Here is a 13348-nt window from a genome sequence, read left to right as displayed (position 1 = left end):
TACCACAGTTCAAAGGGTTCCCTAGTCTGCTGATGAACAGATTTCCTATTCTCATTTCAAAGGCAGCTTAGGAGTATCAGTGTCTGAAGGGTCAAGTTCACCTGTACATGATTGGGTAAGAGTGTTTTGGAACCAGAAAGGGTATCCAAGAAGGCTTCATGGAAGTGACATCAGTGCAGGAATTTGAAGAATGGGGGGGAAGGTGAGAAGGTGATTCTACACAGAGGTAAGGGCATACAATCAACAGAAAGCTCAGTTACATTTGAAAAGAACAGTAAGGAGTTGTGAATGGTGACAGGAATTGGAAGTAAGATTTTGAAGTTTTGTAGAAGATAACTTAAGAAAGGATTCATATGCCATGGTAAAAGTAAAGAAAATGAGAATGGGAAAATGGAACAGATTCAAGAGTTATTAACATAGTATTAGGTCCAGGTGATAATTTGTGAAGAGGGGAAAATAGGATGGAAAGTAGAAGGCTACTTAGGAAATAATTTTAATGGGCCCAGCACAGGACCTGAACACTAGAAATGGCAGAAAAGAAGAATATGGTCTGAATAAACATTTGTAAGATAAATTTTCAGGACTTATTAAGTAGATGAGGGGGCAAGAGAAGTCTAGCTAGAAATACGAAAATAAACACATAAAAAAATCTTCAAGCATCAAGGTTGGGGCTATAGCCTTAATGGGTATGAAAATTGGATTAAGAAATCAACATTCACTGAATGCCTACTTTGAGAACACATTATGCTAATAATCCTTGTGAGCCACATAGTATCATTCCAATTTGCAAATAAGGAAATCTAGTGTGAGCCACATAGTATCGTTCAAGTTTTCACGTGAGGAAACCTAGTATGAAGGTTAATTGTATGTGTCAATTTGGCTAGGCTAGCCCAGTTGTTTGGTCAAACACTCTTCTAGATGTTACTGTAAAGGTATTTTTTAATGTGATTAATATTTATATCAGTACACTTTGAGTACAGTAATGTGGGTGGGCCTCATCCAATCAGTTGAAGGTCTTAAGAAAAAAGACCGAAGCCTCCTGAAGAAGAAGGTATTGTCTCCAGAAAGGCATTAGATTCAGCAGCAACATCAACTCTCCCCTGCTGGCCTGCCCTACAGATTTAGGACTTGCCAGCATCCACAACTGCATAAGCCAATTCCATAAAATTAGTCAATCATTCAATGTATGTGAATGTGTGTGTGTCTATCCTGTTGGTCCTGTTCCTCTGGAGAACCCTAATATACCTAGTCTCAGAAAGATTATTTGTCCAAGCTTTTATTTACTTTTTTTAAGTAGGCCTCACATGCCCAATGTGGAGTCCAAGGTGGGGCTTGAACTCACCACCCTGAGATCAAGACCTGAGCTGAGATGAAGAGTGGGATACTGGGGTGCCTGGGTGGCTTAGTTTATTAAGCGTCCACTTCGGCTTAGGTCATGATCTCACAGCTCATGAGTTCGAGCCCTGTGTAGGGCTCTGTGCTGACAGCTTGGAGCCTGGAGCCTAATTCAGATTCTGTGTCTCCCTCTCTCTGTGCCCCTCCCCTGCTCGTGCTCTGTCTCTCTCTCTCAAAAATAAACATTAAAAAAAAAGAGAGAGAGAGAGTTGGACGCTTAACCAACTGAGCAATCCAGGCGCCCCAACTTGTCCAAGGTTTTAAACGGCAGAGCCCAGACAAACACAGGTCTATCTCACTCGAAGCTCCATGCTCTTTCACAGTATCATGCTCCTTTCCATATGTCCTGGTTTGCTCAGGACAGTCTTGATTTACAATCTGTTGTCCCAGCATCCCATCCAGTTTACCATTTGTCTCAGATTTTGCATTTTCTTAAATGAACTATTATTATTAGTGGCAGTATTAAAATAAAACAAGATGAGGGGCACCTGGGTGGCTCAGTCAGTTAAGCCTCCAACTTCAGCTCAGGTCATGATCTTGCAGTTTGTGAGTTTGAGCCCCACATCAGGCTCCATGCTCACAGTGCAAAGACTGCTTGGGATTCTCTCTCTCTCCCTCTCTCTCTGTCCCTCCCCAACTCGTGCTAGCTCTGTTTCTTTCAAAATAAATAAACTTAAAAAAAAATAAAAACAAACAAAAAAATAAACCAAGATGGATTTAGTACACCTCTACTGTATACATCTAACTTCTGGCCAAGCTATCAACTAACTAGTAGAGGGTAAGTGCTTTATCCACTTCTTCAAATGATGAAATCTGTAAGAGGACTAGTGATAATTCCATCTTTCTTTTCCCAATTCTTCGCAGATACAGTATCACTACCATCTTCTTTTCTTTTTTTTTTTTTTAATTTTTTTTTAATGTTTATTTATTTTTGAGACAGAGAGAGACAGAGCATGAATGGGGGAGGGTCAGAGAGAGAGGGAGACACAGAATCCGAAACAGGCTCCAGGCTCTGAGCAGTCAGCACAGAGCCTGATGCGGGGCTTGAACTCACGGACTGCGAGATCATGACCTGAGCCGAAGTCGGACGCTTAACCGACTGAGCCACCCAGGCGCCCCCCATCTTCTTTTCAAGAAACAGCATGCAGAAGACTCACTGAAAAGTATCCTCAGACACAAGCAACCTTAGAGGTTGCTAACTCCTTACACCCTTGTGGGATAGTGGAAGTAGTATTTGACACTGGTACTCCTGACGGCTATTTGGTATGCCAGTCACTGCACTGACACGTACAAAGACCTGCAACATGCCCCAGGCCACCCACCAGCTGGCTAAGTCAGTGGGAAAGTACAGGCTATGGACAAATGAAGTATATGCAAGGAGTCAACAATAGTCTGAATTTTATTATTTACTGTATGGTATATAACTCTAGAACTACTTATTTTGTTGTTTGGCAATTGTTTTTTTATTATCCAAGAAGCCCTTTCAGAAACAATGAACTAAAAAGAAGAAATTGTATGTTTAATACAAAATTAAATACTCAGTTTTCATTTCTCTGAAAAATGGATAGATAGGTAATTTGCATAAAATTTTTGAAGCTACTGCTATTTATCATGGAGCTCTAGTGACATCACTGTTAATGAGTTAGCTACAACTGTCCAAATTTACAAATGTTTTCATATATCCACGGTTAAAATTTTAAGGATAAAAATGGTATTAGACACAAAAAAACAAAAAAAAAACTTATGTATACTCTCCTTGCAACCTGTCATCTGATTTTAAAGACTGGAATCATTGGAAAACTGACTTCATAAATGCAACCTAAGTGTTTCAGTACTGAATCTTTTTGAAAACAAGTCCTCTAGAAATTGGTTGTACATTGCTCAAAATCAATTGAGAATCTTTAATCAAAAGTTGAAGTTCAATGAATAAAGTTCCAAAAACACTTCAGCTTTTGAAGCTTTTAGCAAATATCAATTATTATTATAAACCAAATCTGCCAAGACACTGAAACATACTCCTCAAAAACAAGGCAAGAACTAGGGGTGCCTGGGTGGTGCAGTCGGTTAAGCTCCGACTTCAGCCAGGTCACGATCTCACGGTCCGTGAGTTTGAGCCCCCTGTCAGGCTCTGGGCTGATGGCTCAGAGCCTGGAGCCTGTTTCCGTTTCTGTGTCTCCCTCTCTCTTTGCCCCTCGCCCGTTCATGCTCTGTCTCTCTCTGTCCCAAAAATAAATAAACATTGAAAAAAAAAATAAAAAAAAAAAACAAGGCAAGAACTAAACAAATTAAATGATGAGGGTTCAAAGAGTATGTAAGATTTAATTCTGAAATTCTATAATTATACTTTGTAATGAATTACAGGAGTTCCATCAAAAGATTCCTGCTATTTTTAACTGGATACATTTATAGTCTGTACTGGAATAAAATGAAATTATAGAAAGCCTACAATTTTGCACTAAATTTAGTGAAACATAATCATAAAGAGGGACAACTTCTATGACAAGATTTGTCTTATAAAAATATTTGTCGGGGCGCGTGGGTGGCGCAGTCGGTTAAGCGTCCGACTTCAGCCAGGTCACGATCTCGCGGTCCGTGAGTTCGAGCCCCGCGTCGGGCTCTGGGCTGATGGCTCGGAGCCTGGAGCCTGTTTCCGATTCTGTGTCTCCCTCTCTCTCTGCCCCTCCCCCGTTCATGCTCTGTCTCTCTCTGTCCCAAAAATAAATAAACGTTGAAAAAAAAAAATTAAAAAAAAAAAATATTTGTCAAAGAGAGTACCTTAATAGAGGCCTGTAACACCTCCTGTAAAAATATTGGGGCTAACAAATTCATAATTTTCAATAAGAAAAAAATGAGAATTAAGAACATACTTCATTTAGCAATTTTTTTCCCTGAACTAACCAGGTACATCACAACAAATAGAGTACATTAGCAATTAATATTACTGGTTACAGAGAATAAACTGTGAAGATTAACTACAGCAGACAATTTTATGAATAAATTTAAACTAGTTAAACTGCACTGGAAAATAATTACATTCTTCAGAAAGTATTAGTGACACAATATTAGAGACACTTATGGCTATGATTAAAAAAATACCAAAAAAAATTCTATTTGTGTTTTTTAATATTGACAATGTAAAACCTTAATTTTGTTATAACAAAGAACAAATGTACTTTAGTACATTTTGTTTTTGAAAATTGTCTCTGACTAGAACTCCTTTACTAATCTACCAATGTAATGAAATCATTTTGATGGCCAAAAAAAAATTAAGTATTTCAAAAAACTTACAGAATTCTAAATATTTATAAATGTCCCTTTCATTCTCAAAAATGTCCAGGTTGAATGAAAAATTGTATACTCACCCTATTTACAAGAGTAAAAAGTAAAAAGACAAGAGTAAAAATACTTTTCCAGAGGAAGCAAATGAAATACATTCCATCAATAATGAAGAGTTAATTTTTAAAGATAGTTCAGTTGAATTTTTAGTACCCAGAAAAAAAAATCTCATATACAGAAATTCTGAGCTCCAAACTATACCTTATTAATCATCATGTTACAGACATCACATTGGTTACTACATAAACACATCTGAGAAGGAATTAGCTCACTAAAGTGTTGTAAAGTACACCCTGTGCTGATTAGTATACTAATACGATACAGCTAAATGAGAATGGAAAAAGCCATCCAAATTGCCAATTCACTCATCAAGCAAGAAGACCAATGAGCATTTTTGTTATGTCTCAGTAAAAAAAAAAAATTTTTTTGTTCAAATATGATCATCTTAGATCAAAAAGAATTCACACATACACAACACACACAATGAATGCAGACAGAAAAAAATTTGAAAGGCAGAGCTAAAATGGTAATAGTGATGGGACGCCTGGGTGGCTCAGTGTCCGACTTCAGCTCAGGCCAATGTTCTCACGGTCCGTGAGTGCGAGCCCCGCGTCGGGCTCTGTGCTGACAGCTCAGAGCCTGGAGCCTGCTTCAAATTCTGTGTCTCCTTCCCTCTCTGACCCTCCCCCGTTCATGCTCTGTCTCTGTCTCAAAAATAAATAAACATTAAAAAATAAATTAAAAAATTTAAAAAATGGTAATAGTGAGTATCTCTGAAAAATGGGATCATAAATTATTTTTACATTCATCTTTGTACTACTGTGTATTCTCTGAAAACATTTTTTATAATAAGCACATCCTACTTTTATAAGTAAAACAAAAAAGCCATTTTCAATTTGAGGAAAAACATAAAACTCCAAAACTCTGAAATCAGTATTCAAAATTGCATATGGGGGGGTGCCTGGGTGGCTCAGGTGGTTTGAGCATCTGACTCTTGATTTGGGCTGAGGTCATGATCCCAGGGTCATGGGACTGAACCCCACATCAAGCTCTGTGCTGAGCATGGAGCCTATTTGGGATTCTCTCCCTGTATCCCTCTCCCCCCTCCCCCACTCATGCTTTCTCTCTCTAAAATTAAAAAAAAAAATGCATATGAATTTTTAGCATCTAAATTAACTTCTAAAGGAAAACTTTTAAACTACAGTTGTCAAGACAAAAATCTGATCTTTTAAAATTCTAACATTATTTAAAAGCAATTATTAATTAGCTATATAATAAACTCTTATCAGTTGCCACAAAGTAAAATATTCATAAATGTAAGAATTCCTTCTCAAGAGTCAGTAGCTATTTATTACTACTCTGAAAAAATGTTAAGTGCTTATAATAGATGTTAGAAAGTAAATACAGTTTTGTAAAAAAAATACTCAAGTTTTGGTATCAGATAGGCCTAGATTCAAAGTCCATTCCATTACTTTTTAGATGATCTTGAACAATTTACTTCACCTTTTTAAAAAGGCTGTCTCCTTATCTATAGTGCTAATAATGTCTATTTTTCATCGGTCTTATATGAATTAAATTAATTGAAATAAAAAGAGATGATTACTTGTTTCCTAATATCCTTTCTTCTTTCTTTAGCAACAGCATCCTTAAGCTTTTTTTTTTCAATATATGAAATTTATTATCAAATTGGTTTCCATACAACACCCAGTGCTCATCCCAACAAGTGCCCTCCTCAATACCCATCACCCACCCTCCCCTCCCTCTCACTCCCCCATCAACCCTCAGCTTGTTCTCAGTTTTTAAGAGTCTCTTATGCTTTGGCTCTCTCCCACTCTAACCTCTTTTTTTTTCTTCTCCTTCCCCTCCCCCATGGGTTTCTGTTAAGTTTCTCAGGATCCACATAAGAGTGAAAACATATGGCATCTGTCTTTCTCTGTATGGCTTATTTCACTTAGCATAACACTCTCCAGTTCCATCCATGTTGCTACAAAGGGCCATATTTCATTCTTTCTCATTGCCACGTAGTACTCCATTGTGTATATAAACCACAATTTCTTTATCCATTCATCAGTTGATGGACATTTAGGCTCTTTCCACAATTTGGCTATTGTTGAGAGTGCTGCTATAAACATTGGGGTACAAGTGCCCCTATGCATCAGTACTCCTGTATCCCTTGGGTAAATTCCTAGCAGTGCTATTGCAGGGTCATAGGGTAGGTCTATTTTTAATTTTTTGAGGAACCTCCACACTGTTTTTCAGAGTGGCTACACCAATTTGCATTCCCACCAACAGTGCAAGAGGGTTCCTGTTTCTCCACATCCTCACCAGCATCTATAGTCTCACAGCATCCCTAAGCTTTATCTGGACATATGGACACCTAGCTAAAGCTACATTTCCCAGCCTCTCTTACAATCCCAATTCTCCCAATGGAATGAGGATGTAAATAATGTGTCCAACTCCAGGTTATGTACCTACAGGGAAGGAGAATGCTTTCTACCTCCTAGTCCTTCTTCTAGCTGGCCAGAATGAAGATATGGTAGCAGAACATGGAACAGCGGTCCAGACTGAGATGGAAAACATGGCTGAGAATAAAAGAATGATAAGAGAAAAAGGGCGTAGATCCCTGACACTATCATGAAGATGCCGTATCAGCCCTATACCATTTACTCTACCTGGACAGTTACTTGAGGAAGATAAACTCTCTTGTTTAAGCACTATGATTTTGGCTTGAACCAACACCCTTAACTAATGCAACAAAGAAAAAAAAAAAGATCTATTTTTATTAAGAAAAAAATCATTTAAAGTATAGTAAACTTTAGTAAGAAAAAAATTATTTAAAAAAGTATAGCATACTATACTAAGGCAGGTTGCATTATAATTCTCAATCATTTATTCTCCTCTTATAAAAGTATTAACATCCCTGCCTGCTGCCGTGTGACTTGTAGTGCCTCTCTATGGCAAGAACAGCCCTACTGCTGGCTTGGCCATTTGACTTACTCTGGCCAGTGAAATAGGAGAAACTTCCAGTTCCAAGTTAGAAGCCTTAAGAACTATTGTGTGTTTTCACCAACTCTTGCTCTTTTCTCTCTACCAAGAGAACCGTACATCACAAATAGGGGGTGCTCTTTCACTCTGGATCCTAAAATGAAAAAGAATCGTAGTGTAGAACCATAGATGATTACTAGGAGAACCTATAACATGAGCAATAATTAAACTTTTGCCATTGTAAGCTACTGATGTTTTTGGTTATTTCTTACTCAAAATAATTTTGCAAAAGTTAACATATAGATAATCTAACACCAAAGTATACCAGGTAGTAAAAGAAGGAAGAAGGAAGAAGGAGGAGGAGGAGGAAGAGGAGGAGGAGGAGGAGGAGGACCTGATTACTAGGGAAATCCATAGGTTAGTAAATAAATATCAAGAATTGCTTCATATGGAATTTTTAGTTTCATCTCTGGGGGGTTATATGGGAGGTAGATGCTACATCATAGGACTTTTGAGAGACTGATTCTATAATACACAAAATGAACTGAAACTTTAAATAGTGTTAGGCTTATTATAAATGGTTATAGTAAAATGTGGGGAAAAAAGGTAAAAACAGAGAAAGGACCTCTAAAACATAATTTTTATCTTTTTTCCATTAATCACAAGGTCACACAATAAAGAATAACCAGTGAATAAATTAATAAAATGAAGAGGGGAATGGGTATGAACATAAAGGAGTAACATAAAAACCTTTGTGATGGAACAGTTCTTTATCTTAATTACTTACTGTTAGTTACATGAATCCACACATGATAAAACTGCATATGCATAGTCCATCAACTGATGAATGGATAAAGAAATCGTGGTTTATATACACAATGGAGTACTACGTGGCAATGAGAAAGAATGAAATATGGCCTTTTGTAGCAACGTGGATGGAACTGGAGAGTGTTATGCTAAGTGAAATAAGTCATAGAGACAAAGACAGATGCCATATGTTTTCACTCTTATGTGGATCCTGAGAAACTTAACAGAAGACCATGGGGGAAGGGAAGGAAAAAAAAAAAAAGGTTAGAGAGGGAGGGAGCCAAAACATAAGAGACTCTTACAAACTGAGAACAAAGTGAGCGTTGATGGGGAGTGGGAGGGAGGGGTGTGTGGGTGATGGGTATTGAGGAGGGCACCTGTTGGAATGAGCACTGGGTGTTGTATGGAAACCAATTTGACAATAAACTTCATATTTAAAAAAAACTGCATATACATAGAACTACATACATACAAACATGCACAAAAATATCTATAAAACCAGGGCACCTGGGTGGCTCAGTCAGTAAAGCGTCCAACTTGGGCTCAGGTCATGATCTCGTGGTTTATGGGTTCAAGCCCCACATCAGGCTCTGTGCTGACAGCTCAAAGCCTGGAACCTGCTTCAGATTCTGTATCTCCCCCTCTCTCACCCCCTCCCATGCTCATGTTCTTTCTCTCAATAATAAACGTTAATTTTTTTTTAATAATAAAAAAAAACTATAAAACCAATGACATTTGAATAAGGCCTGTGAATTGTGCCACGGTCAATTTCCTAGTTTTGCTATTGTACCATAGTTATATGAAGTATGACAATTAGGGACAACTGGGTAAAGGGTATATGGGACCTCTCTGTAGTACTTTTTTGCAACTTCCCATGATAAGGTGGTGTTGAAGACCACTGTGAAATAGAGAGGTGAAAATCCAGACAGAGAGCCTGTCTGTAAAGGCAAACAGATACAAAAATCTGAATAACAAAAAGGAGACAATGGAATAGTTTTTATTTTTCCAGAAAAACCACCCAAAATCTTTTTTGTTTTGCTCTCTCTAAAAATTTAAGAAAATGAGTAACAACTCATTACTAGTAGACATAAAAGGTAAGTGTTATATAATGCCACAATTTTCTGGGTAATTTGCCATACAAGTACTTTTAACATATTAACACACAAAAATTCAGCTACTTAGAATATAGCCATCTAATACTTCATTTTCAAGAGAACGGAGGAACCAGAAGGGGGAACTAGCCCTAACATTCTTTTAACTATTCCATCACAATCACAACCACCAACTTCTTTAATGTTGGAACAGCAACTCCAAAGGCCAAAGTAACAAATGAATACAACCAGAAGAGCCTATGCATTTATACACATTTATTTACTCAGTATGAATGGCTTTCAAGTTTGGAGACTAAAACCTTCTGACAGACTTGTAATGTCTAAAACAGACTTGTATATTTCACAATACAAAGGAAAACAGGATAAAGACAGAATGAAAAAATAAAAGGGAGCAATGGTGATCAACAGCAATCCAAACTGACAAAGGAAACAGTAATCTGAAGCTGTCTGAAGAGTCCAGAGAACGTCAATAAAAATGAAACTTTAGAAAGGAAAACAACCCTGAAACTGAGTAGAGGTGGAGAAAAGCAAGTCATGTGAGCAGTCCTCACCTTTAAAGCCAGTGAGAAGGTGCTCAAAGAGACACAAGCAGCCATCTGAGCAGTTCCCTTAGAGAATCCACAGTATCAACCCTCAGCTCTGTGAGTCACAACTCATTTAATAATTTAACAAACATGTACTGGATGCCTTCTAGGGATACAGCAATAGGTTTATATGTCTGGGGTTACAAAAATCATACATGGCTCCTGCCCTCAAAACAGCTTACACTATAATAAAAGTTTCAGTGTTCCATTCTGCAAATGTGCTAACGTCTCATGTTAGTCCCATAACAAACCATTATAAATTGGTAACATAACAGTAGTACTATAAGACTAGTATTGCAAAGAAAACTTTGAAAACCTAGACCTAAGAATATATTTGCTTTGGAGATGATCAGAACCAAAAGGTACTTTAAGTAGAGAAAAGGATTTCAATAGATGACATACCTGTATGCTACTGAAAAACAATGGGCGTAAACAGACCGTAGCAGCAACTCAGACCAATAATGAACTAGTTTTATTAAATCCAGTTCAATCTGACCAAAAATCTAAGTGGCAGAGTGACAATGAATAGAAAGAGTAGCTTTGGTCTCTCACCAGAAGATAGTTAAGTCCTACACATGCCAGTATAGTTACCCCAAAATAAAGAGAAGTCACTGGGAGAAGCATTATCTTTAAGCAGGAATAATATATGAATTTATAAACATTCAAATAAGGAAGAAATGAAACAAAATAACTATCTCCTGCATTTGTATAGCACTTTACCTTTTTTTTTTTTTTTTTTTACCAAGGACATTCACAACCTCACCTCAGGCCCTTTTTCTACACTAACCCAGATGATCACATCAAGTCCCACGATATCAATACCACACTTATACTGATGACTATCAAATGGGTATCTTTAGTTCAAACCCCTTCTCTGAACTCCAAATTTACATAAACCATCTACTTTACATCTCCACTTGGGTATCTCCCAAACATCTGAAAGACTTGTATTTTTTTTTTCTCCAAAAACCCATTCCTATCCCCGGCACAAACCATCTAGATGCACAAGCCAAATACCTGAGTCTACCTGTCCCTCACTGTCTGTTTTCAATCCATCAGCAAGTCCTATCAACTCTAATTCCAAGATATACATTGAACTCATCCAACTCTCTCACATCTCAATCCATATCTTGTCTTTACTACTACTACTACAAACTTTTTTTTAAAGTTTATTTATTTTTGAGAGAGAGAGCGGGGGAGCATCGGAGAGAGAGGGGACAGAGGATCCGAAGCAGGCTCCGCAATGACAGCAGAGAGCCCAATGCGGGGCTCAATCACAAACAGTGAGATCATGACCTGACCCAAAGTTGGACACTCAACCGACTGAGCCACCCAGGCACCCCTGTAACAAACTTTTATCCCCCTCTCAGCCTTTATTCTTGCCTCTCCATACAGAGTATACAGTGGTCATATAAAAATATAAATCAGGTCATAATGTTACCCTGTTTAAACCCCTCAATGGTTTCTTATTTGACAAAAAAAAAAATAAAATCCAAACTCTTTGCCATGGCTTGGAATTGCTGCCAGTCTCTGCTCACCTCTCCAGCCTAATTTAGGGCCACTAACTCCACTCTGATATTTCAATTCTTCTGAAAGTACAAATTCTGTCTTAATTCACAGCTTTTGCATGCATCATTCTCTCTTCCTGAAAAGCATAGTTGGTATCTTCATTTACTTAGCTTAAATGTTACCCACTCTAAGATTTTTTTGGATCATCATAAAGTAGGTGCTCTTCTCTTTTATTTTCTTCCCTAGCTTTGCTTGTTTCCTTCAGAGACCTTAATACAACTTGTTTTAATTTTGTCTGTGGTTTTTTTTTGTGTGTGGGTGGCCCTCACTATAAGATGAGCTCCATGACAGCAGAAGCCCATGCCTATCTTGTTCATCATATCCCCAATACCTAGCATGGTACCTACTTACAGAAGCACTCAATAAATATTAGTTGAATGAATGATTATTAATGAAATTCCTTCTTGCAGTAAATTCCCAAATACTGCTGGGAGTATAAATTCATTTATTCAAAATTTATTGACAACCTACTACTTACCAAAGACTGAGCTAGGCACAGTGATACACAGTCCCTTCTCTCAGAGAGTTTACTGTCTACGGTAGAGAAAGAAAAGGGTAAACAAGACATTTTTTCCTCAACCTCTTCTGAGAATGTTCCCTTCACCACCTAACATGAAATAATACTTGGTCCTTTCCTAAAGAAAAAGCTAGACACATCTTTTCTCCGATGTTACTTTCAACCCCCTCTTTTAAATGAAACTCAACCTCTCACCTCCCTCTCAAATGGCCCATTTTTTATAACTGTCCTACCTCAGGGCCCAGAAATGGGATTAAAATGCTCTTTGATCATTTCTGCAGCTTGTCCACATTATACTACTCAACATTTTGTTTCAAAAACAAAACAAAATAGAGGCACCTGGGTGGCTCAGTTAAGCATATGACTTCAACTCAGCTCATGATCTCACAGGCCATGCGTGGGTTTGAGCCTCACATCGAGCTCTGTGCTGACAGCTCAGAGCCTGGAGCCTGGTTTGGATTCTGTGTCTCCCTCTCTCTGCTCCTCCCCCACTGGTTCTCTCTCTCTCTCTCTCTCTCTCTCTCTCTCTCAAAAATCAATAAAACATTTAAAAAATACATTAAAAACAGGAGCACCTGGGTGGCTCAGTAAGTTAAAAACCCACTTCGGCTCAGGTCATGATCTTGCGATTTGTGGGTTCGAGCCCTGTATCAGGCTCTGTGCTGACAGCTCAGAACCTGGAGCCTGGAGCCTGCTTCAGATTCTGTGTCTCCCTCTCTCTCTCTGCCCCTCCACCTCTCACACTCTGTCTCTCTCTCTCTCTCAAAAATAAAAATGTACATTAAAAAACTTAAAAAAATAACTTAAAAACAAAATAAAGCTCTACTTTTTTTTCTATTTTATTTTATGTTTTTAAGTTTTTACTTAAATTCTAGTTAGTTAAAAAGCTCTACTCTTTTGAACCTCTTACCTTTCAACAAAATTACTCTCTCCTCTTCCTTAACACTGGTATCTTTTAACCTGGTCTCTCTACCCCAGGTAAGGCTTTGGCACCTGACTCATTGTCTTCCTCTTTACTCTAAACCTCATCAATGGATTATTTC

The 13348-nt window shown here is 37.8% G+C and overlaps 1 protein-coding gene across 4 annotated transcripts in view; it reads right to left on the bottom strand.

Annotated features, from left to right (window-relative positions):
• The window catches only part of EPS15 (epidermal growth factor receptor pathway substrate 15), a 148217-nt gene that overhangs the window by 113839 nt on the left and 21030 nt on the right, over positions 1–13348 (bottom strand). The gene's annotated exons all lie outside the window — the stretch shown is intronic.

Source organism: Lynx rufus, unplaced genomic scaffold, assembly GCF_022079265.1.
Source record: "Lynx rufus isolate CCGP_SWC_20201006 ecotype Redwood Valley unplaced genomic scaffold, mLynRuf1.p SCAF_2, whole genome shotgun sequence".
Lineage (NCBI taxonomy): Eukaryota > Metazoa > Chordata > Mammalia > Carnivora > Felidae > Lynx > Lynx rufus.
This window is presented reverse-complemented; position numbering and strand designations above follow the sequence as displayed.